The sequence below is a fragment of the Triticum urartu genome, chromosome 7 (assembly GCF_003073215.2).
Source record: "Triticum urartu cultivar G1812 chromosome 7, Tu2.1, whole genome shotgun sequence".
In the NCBI taxonomy this organism is placed as follows: domain Eukaryota; kingdom Viridiplantae; phylum Streptophyta; class Magnoliopsida; order Poales; family Poaceae; genus Triticum; species Triticum urartu.
The window spans coordinates 275,547,060-275,564,224 of record NC_053028.1 but is presented as its reverse complement, the minus strand read 5'-3'; positions in this window follow the sequence as shown (position 1 = coordinate 275,564,224).

Below are 17,165 nucleotides of genomic sequence, written 5' to 3'. Positions count from 1 at the left end.
GCGCCTCGCTCCCTTGCACCATCCCTCTAGTGCCGCCCGTCGCCCTGCCTCCGTTCGGCTCCCTCGCTGGAGCGCCGCGCCTCCGCCCCTGCCATGGACACCGCGCCTGTCTTCGTCACCACCAGCAGGAGCAGGAGCCCCATGGCTGTCACCACCGTCCTGCCTACTCTGTTGGAGCTTCCAGCCGACGGATCAGGAGCTCCGCCTCCTGGCTTCGCCTTCGCCTGCATGCCTCCTGCTTGCCTCGCCCCTCCTCTGCTCCACCTCCATCGCACTGAGGCCCCGCCTCTATTTTCTGGCCACTGCCAGCAAGCAGCTTCATAGGAGCCACGTCCGTTGTGCCAAGCCCCTGCCTGCTTCGCCAAGTTCGCCACTACTAAGCAACCTGAACGCAAGTTCCACGACAACCCAAGTACCATGACTTTGCCTCTTGCTCGACAAGTGCCACATAGAAACGCCAAGTACCCCTACGCACGAAGACGCCAAGACCGTTTCGGGATTCACAAAGTACCGCTACCGATGGCGCGAACATCTACGAAAACGTGTATGACCGTCATCGAAACTGCAAAGTACCTCTATGCACGGATATTGCCAAGTACCACGATACCGATGGCATCCACTACTACTGTCGCTGAGGGTTTCGTCAAGTTCAACTACATTGACTATGAACGGTGATGACCCCGAACATCTACGAAAATGTGTACCGCTACCATTGCCGAGTTCGCGAGAACCTCTACCCGCGACCCTGGAGCATGCGAGAACCTCTACCGACGGCCTCGGAGCGTGTACGACGACCGTTGTCAAAGACCCGTACCTCTACCGCTTCTCAACCATGTACCACGAATCCCACGACTTCCGTGAATGACTACTTCCACTATGACCATCCCGAGAACGTCTACTTCCTCTACACCGCTCCAAACTTGATCCGTTCCGAAAAGGCACGCTTCGAAGGTATAACCGCCGAGACGACCTCCCGTGAACGAATGCATGTGTTGTATGACTTGCTCGTGTTTGCACCGTGCCCGACTTGTTTGTCGCACGTTGTCACTCGTTTCCTTGCCACCATCATGTGGGAACCCGGTAATCGGGATCACCCCACCTTCCTTGTTCCACACATCCGCACACTTCTCTTTTGCTTTGGTATCTCAATCAAGTTATCGGAACCGATATGTTGCCATGGCATCATTTTCGGATTCGTTGTCGTGGCACCCCTTTCGTTTCCGCCACGATGACAAATGCTTCATATCATGCTAATGGGAGCATTTTCATAAACTTGCATATGCCATCCGCATCATGATAACAACAATTAAAATGGTTAAAATTGTTGTTTGCTTCTATTGCTAAATGCAGATGAGGATTTACCGGAATTGTTGTGTGTTCTGGCCTCATTTAAACTTGTTTAGATAGATGTTTTACTCATGCTTCACCTTTTCCCATGTTTAACAACATTTAATATTGTTGAGTAGTTTAAATGAGAGAGAACTAAATAATTAAATGTGGTGTTTCTTCAATATGCAACTTGTTACATATTGAGCTCCACGTAACTTGTAGTGTTGTTTGTGCACTTTTCCATGCCATGCATAATTAAACCGGACATGCATCATACTTGGTTGTGCATCATGCCATGTTTATGTGATGGTTGTTTACTATGTTGCTTGCTTCATTCCGGGTTGCTTCTCTCGTTTAGCTTCGGTTTTGTTGCGGAGTTGTGAGGATTCTTTCGACTTCGTATGTTTGTCTTCTTCATGGACTCATTCTTCTTCCTTGTGGGATTTCAGGAAAGATGACCATACCCTCCAAATCACTTCTGTCTTTGCTTGCTACTTGTTCGCTCTATTGCTATTGAGGGAGTCCTGGATTAGGGGGTCCTCGGACAGCCAGACTATATACTTTGGCCGGACTGTTGGACTATGAAGATACAAGATTGAAGACTTCGTCACGTGTCCAGCTGGGACTCTCCTTTGCGTGGAAGGCAAGCTTGGCGATTCGGATATGTATATCTCCTTCTCTGTAACCGACTCTATGTAACCCTAGCCCCCTCCGGTGTCTATATAAACTAGAGGGTTTAGTCCGTAGGACAACAATCATAATCATAGGCTAGCTTCTAGGGTTTAGCCTCTACGATCTCGTGGTAGATCAACTCTTGTAATACTCATATCATCAAAATCAATCAAGCAGGAAGTAGGGTATTACCTCCATCGAGAGGGCCCGAACCTAGGTAAACATTGTGTCCCCCGCCTCCTATTACCATCAGCCTTAGACGCACAGTTCGGGACCCCCTACCAGAGATCCGCCGGTTTGGACACCAACATTGGTGCTTTCATTGAGAGTTCCACTGTGCCATCACGATAAAGGCTTGATGGCTCCTTCGATCATCGGCAACGATGCGATCCAGGGTGAGGTTTTTCTCCTCGGACAGATCTTCGTATTCGGCGGCTTCGTACTGCGGGCCAACTCGCTTGGCCGTCTAGAGAAGGTCGATAGCTATGCCCCTGGCCATCATGTCAGATTTGGAAGCTTGAACTACACTGTCGATATCCGTAGAGACTTGATCTTCGATGGATTCGAGCTCATGTCAGGCGTGCCGCACAGTCACGACGAGCATGACTTAGCTCTGCCATCGGACGGTGTTCGGGAGATCGCACATGCGGTTACTCCGGCCCTCAATCCGGAGCAGATCGTGCCATCCGACGACAGGTGGATGGACCCTGCCACGGAGGCCGCACACTCAGCGGCGATAGAGCTGAATATTGATTTCACCTCCTATGAGACCTGTGTTACCGGACCCTTGGATTCATCCTCGGCCATAGGCTCCGAACCGCCTCGTCCGTGCCTATCCAATCTGATTGGGCAACGATCATGGAGTTTACCTCCGCAGATATTTTTTTAGCACCCGCTGAGGGAGTCCTGGATTAGGGGGTGTTCGGGTAGCCGGACTGTACCTTCAGCCGGACTCCTGGACTATGAAGATACAGGATTGAAGACTTCGTCCCGTGTTCGGATGGGACTTTCCTTGGCGTGGAAGGTAAGCTTGGCGATGCGGATATTCAAGATCTCCTACCATTGTAACCGACTCTGTGTAACCCTAACCCTGTTCGGTGTCTATATAAACCGGAGGGTTGTAGTCCGTAGGCAATCAACTCCATATACAACAATCATACCATAGGCTAGCTTCTAGGGTTTAGCCTCCTTGATATCGTGGTAGATCTACTCTTGTACTACCCATATCATCAATATTAATCAAGCAGGATGTAGGGTTTTACCTCCATCAAGAGGGCCCGAACCTGGGTAAAACATCGTGTTCCCTGCCTCCTGTTACCATTCGGCCTAGACGCACAGTTCGGGACCCACTACCCGAGATCCGCCGGTTTGGACACCGACATTGGTGCTTTCATTGAGAGTTCCTCTGTGTCGTCGCCTTTAGACCCGATGGCTCCTTTGATCATCAACAACGATGCAGTCTAGGGTGAGACTTTGCTCCCCGGACAGATCTTCGTCTTCGGCGGCTTCGCTCTGCGGGCCAATTCGCTCGGCCACCTGGAGAAGATCGAAAGCTATGCCCCTGGCCATCAGGTCAGGTTTTGAAGCCTAAACTACACGGCTGACATCCACGGGGACTTGATCTTCGACGGATTCGAGCCACAGCCAAGCGCCCCGCACTGTCTCGATGGGCATGATATAGCTCTGCCGCCGAACAGCACCTTGGAGGCCGCATACGCATCAGTTTCGACCATTGATTCGGAGCCTACTGCTCTGATCGAGGATCAGCGGTTGGACGCTGCCTCAGGGGCTGCGATCTCAGAGGCGATCGAGCCGAATGCTAGCCCCGCACTCTGCACTACCCGTGACTCCGAGGATCCCGACTCCTCCCCGAACTCCGAACCCCCCGCGCCCCTGCCAATCGAATCCGATTGGGCGCCGATAATGGAGTTCACCGCCGCAGACATCTTTCAGCATTCACCTTTTGGCGACATCCTGAATTCTCTTAAGTCTCTCTCTTTATCAGGAGAGCCCTGGCCGGACTACGGTCAGCGAGGGTGGAATACGGACGATGAGGTAATTCAAAACCCACCCACCACCCAATTTGTAGCCACTGTCGATGATCTAACCGACATGCTTGACTTCAGCTCCGAATACATCGACGGCATGGACGACGATGTAGGAGACGAACAGGAACCAACACCTGTAGGGCGCTGGAAGGCCACCTCGTCATATGACATATATATGGTGGATACTCCAAAAGATGGAGATGGCGATGGAACAGTGGGGGATGACGCCCCCAAGAAACAGCCAAAGCGTCGGCGTCAGCGGCGCCGCTCTAAATCCCGCCAAAGCAAAAACGGTGATTCCGGCACAGGAGATAATACTACCCCGGATAGCGCCGAAGAACACCCACCTCAGCAAGATTCGGCATAGGAAGATGGAGAAGCCAGCCCTCATGAGAGAGCGGCAGACCGAGAGGTCGAGGATGATAACTATACGCCTCCCTCCGAAGACGAGGCAAGCCTCGATGACGACGAATTCGTCATACCATCAGACCCCGCCGAACAAGAGCGTTTTAAACGCAGGCTTTTAGCCACGGTAAGCAGCCTCAAGAAAAAGCAGCAACAGCTTAGAGATGCCCAAGATTTGCTAGCTGACAGATGGACTGAAGTCCTTGCGGCCGAAGAGTATGAACTCGAACGCCCCTCCAAGAGTTACCCGAAGCGCAGGCCTCTACCCCGATCAGAGGAGGAAGCACCTACATCACCAGCGCATGACATGGTAGACCGGCCACCTCGCGGCCGCGACAGAGAGGCCTCTCGGCCCTCCACCCAAGCCATGCCCCGACGCCGCTCAACTAAGGCACGGGAAAATGCGCCCGACCTGCGAGACATACTAGAGGATAAGGCAAGACAAACAAGATCGATCTACAGATCGCGCAGGCGCCCTACGGCATGTGACAATGATCTTCACTCCGGATACAATAAATCCGGCCGGGCCGAACACAACAGACATAGCTCTTCCGAGCTGCGTCGTGATATAGCCCAGTACAGAGGCGCCGCACACCCGCTATGCTTCACGAATGAAGTAATGGATCATAAAATCCCAGAGGGTTTCAAACCCGTAAACATCGAATCATACGATGGCACAACAGACCCAGCCGTATGGATCGAGGATTATCTCCTTCACATCCACATGGCACGCGACGATGATCTACACGCCATCAAATACCTCCCGCTCAAACTTAAAGGACCAGCCCGGCATTGGCTTAACAGCTTGCCAGCAGACTCAATCGGTTCTTGGGAGGACCTGGAAGCCGCATTCCTAGACAACTTCCAGGGCACTTACGTGCGACCGCCGGATGCCGACGACTTAAGCCACATAATTCAGCAGCCAGGGGAATCGGCCAGACAATTCTGGACACGGTTCCCAACAAAGAAAAACCAGATAGTCGACTGTCCGGACGCAGAGGCCCTAGCAGCCTTCAAGCATAACATCCGCGACGAGTGGCTTGCCCGGCACCTGGGACAGGAAAAGCCGAAATCCATGGCAGCCCTCACGACACTCATGACCCGCTTTTGCGTGGGAGAAGACAGCTGGCTAGCTCGCAGTAACAACTTATCAAAGAACCCTGGTAATTCGGATACCAAGGACAAAAGTGGCAGGACACGTCGGAATAAGCAAAAACGCCACGTTAACAGTGACAGCAATGAAGACACGGCAGTCAATGCCGGATTCAAAGGCTATAAATCCGGTCAGTGGAAAAAGCCATTCAAAAAGAATACTCAGGGCCCGTCCAGTTTGGACCGAATACTTGATCGCTTGTGCCAGATACTTGGCACCCCCGAAAGGCCAGCCAATCACACTAACAGGGATTGTTGGGTGTTCAAGCAGGCAGGCAAGTTAAGGGCCGAAAACAGAGACAAGGGGCTGCACAGCGACGACGAGGAGCCCAAGCCACCGAACAACAATGGACAGAAGGGCTTTCCCCCACAAGTGCGGACGGTGAACATGATATACTCAACCCACATTCCCAAGCGGGAGCGGAAGCGTGCGCTACAGGATGTATACGCGATGGAGCCAGTCGCCCCAAAGTTCAACCCATGGTCCTCCTACCTGATCACTTTTGATCGAAGGGACCATCCCACTAGCATCCGTCATGGCGGCTTCGCCGCATTGGTTCTCGACCCAATCATCGACAGATTTCATCTCACAAGAGTCCTCATGGACGGCGGCAGTAGCCTGAACCTGCTTTATCAGGATACAGTGCGGAAAATGGGCATAGATCCCTCAAGGATTAAGCCCACAAGAACGACCTTTAAAGGCGTTATACCAGGTGTAGAAGCCAACTGTACAGGCTCAGTAACACTTGATGTGGTCTTCGGATCCCCAGACAATTTCCAAAGCGAAGAGTTAATCTTCGATATAGTCCCGTTTCGCAGTGGCTATCACGCCCTGCTCGGACGAACCACATTCGCAAAGTTCAATGTGGTGCCGCACTACGCATATCTGAAGCTCAAGATGCCAGGCCCTCGAGGAGTAATTACGGTCAACGGAAACACCAAACACTCCCTCCGTACGGAGGAGCACACGGCGGCTCTCGCAGCGGAGGTACAAAGTAGCCTTCTCAGGCAATTCTCTAGTCCGGCCATTAAAAAGCCAGACACTGCCAAGCGCGCCCGGAGTAACCCACAGCAGGACCGCCTGGCACACTCTGAGCAAGCGTAGAAATGCGGCCCCAACCCCAGCTTTGCGACATAGTGAAACCAGTACCTTGCGTACATAACTACGCCCTTGAAATACCATGGGCACAGGGGAAGGGGCACAATAACGGCACGCCCAAAACACGGCTTAAAACGTACTAGGGGCTGCCGGATTCTTTTTTTAATTTTTTCTTACTTTCAGGACTCCATACTTCGGACGACCTGTTCGGCAATTCGACTGCCACACAAACGATGCAAGATCCAGGGAGGCAGACAAGCCATGTCGCATTATGGAACTCCCAGGTGGTCTCTATTACGAGCGGTATACCTGTTTTAAATACAATTCCGCGGCCTGCCCCTGGTCAGGACATACTGAATAGTCCAATATCTTTTGCTTACCGCACTATTTGTATCGTTCGGCTTTGATAAATAGCCTCTCTATAAACAATGCATAGCTTTTGTCTATTTTCTGCATTACTCTCTTTTATATATGTTCATTAATGACATGTTGCACCCGTACACCGTGGTATGGCAAGTATGCCAGGGGCTTCAGTACCCCTCACAATGGTGTGAGAAGTCCGTACACTCTCACAAGTGCGGCACCCCGAACTTATAGCACTATATGCATCGGCTCCGAATCATGATTTGGGTCAATAGTTGGGTTTGCCCGGCTCCTATGTTTTGGTGCCTTACGTTCCGCTATATCGGCTAAGGTAGCACTAGGAGAACCACTACGATTGTGGCCCGGTTGAGCTGGGTTAAGCACCTCAGTGGAGAAAGCTAAAACTGACTCTCATGATGAGGAGAGAGACTGGTCGCTGTTCAAGAGGTTTTTCGAGTCCCTCAAGACTTATGCCGCTTCGAGCGAGGAGCCGGATTTGTCCGGCCAAGGCATGGATAGCGCCTCGAACTCGGTTTTCCGAACTAGGGGCTTCGCCGAAATTTAAAATTATAAAGTTCTATGGCTAAGTGAGAGTGTTCAAGCATTATAGTCCGATTGCCTGGTTCGTTGTGCTGAGCGCCTCCCTCGAAGGACCCAACTATGGGAAAAAGAGCGCTCAGGTTTATCCCGAACACGCCAGCACTAGTGGCATGGGGGCAGAAGCCGACGACTGGCCATCTCTCAATTTTTTGATAAACGGCTGCACAGAAAATAATATTTTAAATTCAACAAGCATTGCTTAAGCGCCCATGAACAAGTTTTCAGCGCACAGGATAAAAACGAGCGAGTTTATTCAAAAATTACATCCTTGGTACATTCATCCGCCACAAGGCGGGCACCCGCAAGAACATCCTTGTAATAGTTCTCGGGCTTGTGATGCTCCTTCCCCGGCGGCGGCCCGTCCTTCACAAGCTTCTCACCGTCCAGCTTACCCCAGTGCACCTTTGCACGGGCAAGGGCCCGACGGGCACCTTCGATGCAGACGGAGCGCTTGATGACCTCGAGCCTTGGATAGGCCTCCACCAGCCGCCGCACCAGCCCGAAGTAGCTCCCAGGCAGGGCCTCTCCAGGCCACAGCCGAACTATGAAGCCCTCCATGGCTTGTTCGGCCGCCTTGTGGAGCTCGACCAGCTGTTTCAGCTGGTCGCTCAAGGGCATAGGGTGTCCGGCCTCAGCATACTGAGACCAGAACACCTTCTTCGTCGAGCTGCCCTCTTCAGCTCGGTAGAATGCGGCAGCGTCGGATACGCTGCGGGGAAGATCTGCGAATGCCCCTGGAGAACTCCGGATTCGGGTAAGTAACAAGTAGTTTACTTTTATATTTCTGCTTTGCATAAAGAATGCCTTACCCGTTGCTATCTTCTTCATCTCCTCCAACTCTTGGAGGGCCTTTTGGGCTTCGGCCTTGGCAGACTTGGCAGTCTCACGGGCCGTCGCGAGCTCGGAAGCTTGGGTCTTTGACTCAAGCTCCAAACTCTCATGTTTTTTCATGAGAACCTGAAGCTCTTGCTGCACCTCGCCGACCTGAGCCCCAAGTTTCTCTCGCTCGGTGCGCTCCACGGCCGTTTTCTTTTCGGCCTCGGACAACGCCTGCTTGAGGGTCGCCACCTCAGTCGTGGCCCCTATAATAAGCAGTGCAATCCTGTTATTTTTTGCAATCATGCCTCCCTATAGGCACTTTTTCTGTAAGGTATTTCCTACCTTCTTTTTCCTCGAGCTGCTGCTTGGCAAGGCCGAGCTCTTGCTCGGTCCGCTTGAGGTCCTGTTTCAGGACACCCACCTCCGCAGTCAGTGCGGCGGTGGATAGCAGCAAAGCCTGCACACGCATATTGACTCTTTATTGTTAGACTCCTGCGAAATTTACTAGATCCTCTATTCGGCTTTTCTTTCCGAACGCCAAACAGAGCATTAGGGGCTACTGTCTATGCGGTACTATTTTTATATATTTTTTTACTTACCTCGAAGCCTGTTAGAAGGCTAGCGCAAGCTTCAGTCAGTCCACTCTTGGCGGACTGAACCTTCTGGATCACCGTACTCATAATAGTACGGTGCTCCTCGTCGATGGAGGCACCGTCAAGCACCTCAAGCAGATTGTCCGGCACCTCCGGTTGGACGGAGGCCGTCGGCTTAGAAGGCTTGCTCCTCTTGGAAGGAGTTCGCCTACCGCGGTCCGGAACTGTTGAAGATTCTGGCGCGGTGTCCGGCACAAAGCCGGACTTGGAGCCCTGGGGGGCCTTATCCCCTTCACTCCTGGAGTCCGGGAGGTTGCCTTGCGGCTCCTCCGGGACCACCTCCTCCTGCCCCGGAGCTTGTCGCGACGCCACTTCGGCATCTTCTGCAGTGTGGGGGGAGACAGCGGGCGGAACTGAGTTCACGTCCGATGAGTCCAGGGAGCCGCCCGACGATTCGTCAAATTCGGCCCGGGGCGGACTGCATAATTACATTCGACATTAAGGAAAGCTGTGCAACAAAGGAACATCATGAGTTATTCTGATATCCGAACTTACGATTTCGCTGGACGCTTGGCCCTGTTTGGCCACTCCTATTTGCCCTCTTCGGCGTTGGGGGCGTAGTCCGGCGGAGGGGTCTTCCTTTTCCTAGACCCCTCGGCCTCCCCCGTTGGGGCGGCCTTCCTCTTCTCTCCTCCCTCCGCTGGGGGGGGGAGAGCTTTCTTCTTCCTCCTCCCCGTTTTCGCGGGAGGAGGGCGTCTCGGACTCATCAGATGACGAGTCTGACACCACCATGTTGCGGGCACTCTTTCGAGTCCCCGTGGTCTTCTTCTTCTTGGCCTTCTTCTCCGGCACCACATAAGGCGCCGGAACCAGCAGCTTCACTAGTAGAGCTGGGGCTGGGCCTTCGGGCAGCGGAGCCGGACAGTTGATCGGTCCGGATATCGCTCGCCAAGCCTGTCAAAGGTAAGGGAGTTTAGATCCCGCATAGAGTCAAACTATGAAAAAAGCTTAACATCCTGTAAAAGGTGAAGATAGCTTACCTCGCTAGCGTGACGCTGCGAGCTGTATCCGCGGTCCTCGGAAGCGGATGCGGGAGCCTCGGCGCCCTTGAATAGCACCTTCCAGGCATCTTCGTACGTCGTGTCGAAGAGCCTGCTAAGGGTTTGGTGCTGCGCCGGGTCAAACTCCCACAGATTAAAATCCCGTTGTTGGCACGGGAGGATCCGGCGGACAAGCATAACCTGGATTACATTAACAAGCCGGATTGGCTTGTTCACCAAGGACGGGATGCATGTTTGCAATCCGGTCACCTCTTTTTCGTCACCCCATGACAGGCCCGTCTCTTTCTAGGACATAAGCCGCATGGGGGGTCTGGATAGGAACTCGGGGGCTGCGATCCAGTTCCGATCGCATGGCTCGGTGATGTAAAACCACCCGGATTGCCACCCCTTTAGGTTCTCCACAAAAGAGCCCTCGAACCATAGGAGGTTGGCCATCTTGCCCGCCATGGCGCCTCCGCACTCCGCCTGGCTGCCGCGCACCACCTTGGGCTTGACGTTGAAGGTCTTGAGCCAGAGGCCGAAATGAGGGTGGATGCGGAGGAAAGCCTCGCACACGACGATAAACGCCGAGATGCTGAGGATGAAGTTCGGGGCCAGATCATGGAAATCCAGGCCGTAGTAGAACATGAGCCCCTGGACAAATGGGTGGAGTGGAAAACCCAGTCCACGGAGGAAGTGGGGGAGAAATACTACCCTCTCATGGGGCCTTGGGGTGGGGAGAAGCTGCCCCTTTTCGGGAAGCCGGTGCGCGATGTCCTTGGACAGGTATCCGGCCTTCCTTAGCTTCTTGACTTGGCCCTCCGTAGCGGAGGAGACCATCCACTTGCCTCCCGCTCCGGACATTGCTGGAGAAGGTTGAGGTGGGAAGTGCGGGCTTGGGCGCTGGAGCTCGAGTGAGCAGGAGATGGGTAGGCAAAGGAGGAAGAAGGCGTAGGTAAAAAGGTGGATCCTTATCCCCTTATATGAGCGGATGCGGTTGTGCGTCCCCACCAGCCTAGTAAAACTCGCTTGCGTCCCAAGCGCCGTGATAAATGGCACGGTTGGGTTACCCACATCCGTATTGATGAGAATCCCGTAAAGGGGGTACACGATCTCTGCTTTGACAAGATGTGCCAAGGAAACCGCCTCGCAAAACATGCTGAGGTGGAAAAGTGAAAACGATTCGGGTAAAGGACTTGGCCGTAGTGTGATGACACACTGCGGAATACGTCAGCAGTTTTGATTTGTGTTAATATTATTCTCTCTATGGCGATATGTGGAAGCTTATTTTGCAGAGCTGGACATTACTCTTGGTGTTTACAAGCTTCTATGAAGGACTTGAAGGAGGAACCCGCCTTGCAATGCCGAAGACAATTTGCGTGCCGGACTCGTCATCATTGAAGCCTGGTTCAGGGGCTACTGAGGGAGTCCTGGATTAGGGGGTGTTCGGGTAGCCGGACTATACCTTCAGCCGGACTCCTGGACTATGAAGATACAAGATTGAAGACTTCGTCCCGTGTCCGGATGGGACTTTCCTTGGCGTGGAAGGCAAGCTTGGCGATGCGGATATTCAAGATCTCCTACCATTGTAACCAACTCTGTGTAACCCTAACCCTATCCGGTGTCTATATAAACCGGAGGGTTGTAGTCCGTAGGCAATCAACTCCATATACAACAATCATACCATAGGCTAGCTTCTAGGGTTTAGCCTCCTTGATCTCGTGGTAGATCTACTCTTGTACTACCCATATCATCAATATTAATCAAGCAGGACGTAGGGTTTTACCTCCATCAAGAGGGCCCGAACCTGGGTAAAACATCGTGTTCCCTGCCTCCTGTTACCATCCAGCCTAGATGCACAGTTCGGGACCCACTACCCGAGATCCGCCGGTTTTGACAACGACACTCGCCCTTGGGCGATATGCTAGACTCATTGAGGTCTCTCTCTTTGTCAGGAGACCCTCGGCCGAACTATGTCCAGCTCGAGTGGGAAACGGACGACGTTGGAATTCGTAACCCACCCACCACCCACTTAATAGCCACTGTCGATGACTTAACCGACATGCTTGATTTCGACTCCGAAGACATGGACGGTATGGACGACGATGCGAGAGAGAAACATGAACCACCTCCCATAGGGCGCTGGACAGCCACTTCATCACATGATATATACATGATGGATACACCCAAAGAAAACAACAACGAGGAACGGGAGGATGGAGCGAAGGATAGTCCCCTCGAGAAGCAACCAAAGCGACGACGTAGGCGCCGCTCCAAATCCCGCCTCAGCAAAAACAGCGATAACAATGCAGGAAAGAATATTACCTCGGTCGACTCCAAAGGAAACGACGACCACATGGACCAAGCGATGGAGCAGGATGATCCAGCGGACGGCGAACATAGTACAGAGCCGCTGTCCGATCACGGCGACGCCGAGGGTAAAGCTCATCAACCTATCTCCGGAGAGGAGAACAGTCCGGACGATGATGCACACATCATCCCGGAAAGGCACTTGGAACAAGAGAACCTCCATAGAAGGCTTATCGCCACTGCGAGGAGCCTGAAGAAGCAGAAGTGTCGGGGGACTAATCCACGAGCACCTATGGGACCGGCGGACCGAGTCCCTTTCGGTTCGGCGGGGGCGAGGGTCGCACGAAGAGCGGATCGAGGTGAAGCACACGAGCAGTTTACCCAGGTTCGGGCCGCACGGATGCGTAAACCCTACTCCTGCTTTGTGGTTTGTATTGAGTTCTTGCTCGGGAGCGCGGAGTGCTACAGTACACCCCAGCAGCTAACGAGACCGAGCGTGAGTGTTCTCTTCCTCCCCCCCCCTCTACGTTGCGCATGGGCCTCCTTTTATATGCTCAAGGGGTCACCGACAGGTGGCAACGTAGACAAGGGTAAAAATGGAAAGGTGTTGCGGTTGGTACAGCTACCTGCTACATTGTATCATACCTAACCCTGACGGTAGGGGACCCGGGCATTAAATGCCCATCTACGTCGCCTAAATAGTGCAAAAGGGACCGTCAGGGACGCCACCGCTCACCACGATGGCAATCTTGTCAGCGCCGCTTGCCATCGCGCACCGCTGGCTGCACAGCCTCCCGCCACGTACGCCTGGAAGGGTCCCAGAGCGACACGTTGGTGGATGTGCTAGAGCGCGGGCACAGAGTGGTGGCTTGCCGCGGTAAGCGCCTTGCCGCGGTCATTGTCTTGTCGCGTCCGGGAGCTTGTCGCTCACCGGGCCTTGCTGGGACGCGTGGCGCATCATGGCAAGTTCCTTGAGATGCCTTTGTTGGCCTTCCCGGCAAGCTCCTCTTGCCGGGGTCTTGTCTCCTTGGCTTGGATACTTTGTCCTTGAATGGCTCCAAAGGAACCACGGAGGACCTTGGCGGTCACCTGGCAAGCCTTGCCGCGGGATGCTGCGACTGCCCGTGCACAAGTTCGGGATACTAGGGTACCCCTACTCTAGTACACCAACAGGAGCCCCCGGGCCTGGGCCATACACGGCGCCGAGCGCTGTTGGGCCAGGCCCAAAACAGGGTACGGGCACGCGTGGCCTGGGTTACACCGTATCTCTCCCCGTATCCACCGCGCCCTCCCCGAACGGCACGCATTGAATGCGGCGTCGTGGGATAGATCGTGGGTGGTTTCTTTATTCGGAAAGGCGGAATGTCCGCCCCCTCCCTCTTTATAAGCATGGGAAACAGGGGTAGTTCGCCCATTCGCCAGTTGCTACTCCAATCTCGGAAACCTCCGCCGCTCCCTCGTCTTCCCAAAGCTGAAAGAGAGCAGCGCCCCGCCCCCCATCGCCACCAGCACCACCAACGCCGTCGACCTCCTCCACCACTTCCGCCATGGCTCCGAGAGCCGACAAAGGGAAGGTTGTGAAGTCGCAATCTCCCCCCCCCAAGCTCGCCGCGAGGGAGCTGAGGGAGAATTACTACCTCTTCTGGTCGACGGAGATGCGAGCGCATCCACGCACGAAGGTACTTCCAGCCACCGCTTGGAAAATGGCTCCAAATGGATATCCTTTCTTCGCCTTGTTCTTCTACTGCGGGCTCTGCCCGCCTTTCTCTGAGTTTTTTCTGCGATATTATGAACACCTACGGGTTCCGCCTCCTTGACTCGCACATCTCTGCGAAAACTTTGTCGGAGTCCATCCCAATGTAGCCCCTTTTCGCCACTTCTTTATGCCCCGAGTAGAGAGAGGAGAGCCTTTATCCGGCGGAATCGCCTGGATCTCGAGGGCCGGCAAGAAGGACACTTATCTGGAGGGAGAGTTCCGCGGAAAGTGGGAGGAATGGAGAGCAGACTGGTGCTGGATTGTCGAGGAGAACCCGCAGCCGTTTACCGCCCGGCGCCAAGCCCCAGTAGCACGCGGCAGCGATTGGAGTGACGTGGCCCTGGAAGACGATAGGCTGAAGATTGCCGTCACCCGGATCCAACGCCTCAGGCTTGCCGGGCTCACTGTAGGCGCTGTTGGCGCAGATTTTCTTCGCCGCCGCATCGCCCCCCTGCAGGAACGGAGGAGACCCGCCTGGGAATTCAAGAATGCGGCGGATATCATGAGGCTGCGTCCGGGCCTCAACTTCAACTTCACTGTTCTGGAGCTTAACGCGATGCTCCAGGAGCTGTTCAAGTACGACCCTCAACATCCCGAAGTGTTCAGGTTGCCGAAGGGTGTCGTTCCGCTGTGCAACAACTCCGCGCTCGACCGCATCCGTGCAATGATGCCGCTGTGCGATTCGCATGGAATTGTCCCAACTTGGCAAGAGCCTACAGACGACGTCGTGCAGGAGTTCTTTGACGGCTTGGTAGAAGTGCCGGTCCGCTCCGATGAAAAGAATAGCCTCACCCGCGACACCACCGATGCGGAGATAACACGCATCGCCACTAGGCTGGAAGAGGCGGCGGCAGCCGCAGCCGCGGGCAAATTTGGATTCACCGTGGAGGAGGCAGAGGCAGCAGAGGCGGCAAGCCGTGCCGAGCGAGAGGAGCTCGTCGGCGAGAAAGAGCTTGCCGGGCATGACGTCGAGTCGAGCGAGCCTGCCGAGGATACGAGCAGCTCGCTGGAGATCAACTTCTCTTCCTCCTCATCTTCAGGCAGCTCGCCGCAAGCAGAGCCTCCATCCCCACCAAGAAGGCGTCTCCGCAAGGCCGGGGACGTAGCGGGGCGGCGGGCGAGTCAACAGTCGCCGCGCCGCGCGACACACTCCACCGCGGCAAGCACTGTTGCCGCGGGAGCACCTCACGCTGCTGCGGCAACTGGAGCAGGGTCCACCCGGACCACCGCTTCTGCTCCTGCCGCTTCTCACGCCGCGGCGGCAGCCGGAGCGGGGTCGTCTCAGACCACCGCCACTGTTCCTGCCAAGCGGCCAAGGGAAACTACTCCTCCGCCTCCTCGCGCCGGACGTGAGCCGGACTTCGACTTCTCCGCGTTCAGCTCCGACGAGGAAGAAGAAGAGTAAGATTCTCTTGTTGTACTTGTAGTTCTTCAATTCTTGCTGTTTTGTCTTGTATCTCATTTGCTTTACTCTGAACTTATTCCTTTTTAGGACTCTGGCCCAGAGAGCAGCGAAGAGAGCCAAGGTCCCGATGATTGTCATCGAGGACAAACCCACCGCGACAGCAGGGGGTGCGTCCGAGACAACCTTGCCGGACCCGGCAACTGTTCTCCTGAGCAGCCCCCAGCGTATGTATATGGTTCGCTTTCCGCTGTTAGGCGTGCATGGATACTCTTTCTTTGCTGACATCTGACTGTTGGTTTGTGTAGGAGCAGAGCAGCCCCACCAGGAGCGCCCGGAGGCCGCTCCCGAAATGCCAAGGGAGAGTCCTCCGGCAAGGGAGAGTTCTCCGGCAAGGGACAGCACCGGCGTCCCCCCGGCGGCGGAGACTACGACTGCCGAACCCAGTACAGGTAATCTTCTCTTCAAAGCTTCCCTTGGGTTCTTCTTCTTTTTGGGTATTTGCTTGACTTTTCTCACTTTTCCGGCCATCAGACCCATCTGCCGCGGAGCCGATGGAGACCGAGGTTGCTGCTGACGACGCCGCTGCCACTGAAGAAGCAGCCGGCGCTGATGATCCCGCCGGCGACGAGGCCGCCAAAGCTGCCGCTGCAGCAGCTGGCAAGGGGTCTGGCGATCGCACTGACGGCCCTGAGGCCGCAGGAGCGCCAGGCGCTACGTCGACCGCCGACCCGTCCGCCGCTGCCGCAGTGCTAGGCTCCGAAGAGCCCCGGCCAGGCGTCTACTTGAAGGCCGGCGATGGCGTCTTCATCAACCTCCCCTGAGCGTCAAGCTCCAGGTCTCCGGTCGAGGGAGAGAGCTTTGATGGAGAGGTGCTCGCCTCCGCTGGGCTGACGCTAGTTGATGCGCCGAGCAGCAGTAGCGGCGAGCCTGAGGAGGAGCGACTACTGCGGAAGCTGTTGTCACTCTACCGCGCGCGGCAAGCCAAGCTGGAATCCCGCGAGGCGCTTGTCGCGAAGGCGGGAGCGGACATTGAGAAGCGTGGGAAGGAGCTCCGGGGTCTCAACCAGGAAGCTCTCCGGTCCCTGGCAGAGGAGCGAGAGCAACTCGCCGAAGAGCAGAAGGCCTTCTTCCTCGAGAAGGCCGAAGTTGAAGAGCAACAGCGGTTTGCCGCTGAGAAGCTGTCTGCGCAGGAGGGCGAGCTGGTGCAGCGGAGAGTTAACCTCGACAGCCACGAGGAGGAGCTTGCCGCGCGTGAGCAAAAATTCGGCGGAGCCCTTAAGCAAGCAGAGGATGCTGCCGCAGTTGCCGAGGCCGCCAAGAAGGAGCTGGAGATGAAGGTGGCGCAGCTGAAGGCCGATCTCAAGGCGAGTAGTGAAGAGCTTGCCGGGCTCAAGCGCGAGCGGGAGAAGGACACCCACAGCAACTCAGAGCTGCAGGTTCGTCCTGCCGAGAAGGGCAAAGAGCTTAGCGCCGCCAAGGACTCCAACACAGATCTTGAGTTGAAGCTGACCACTTTGACCAAGACGCTGGACGGCGCCATGGAGCAGGAGGTGGCCTTGAAGGAGGAGATCAAG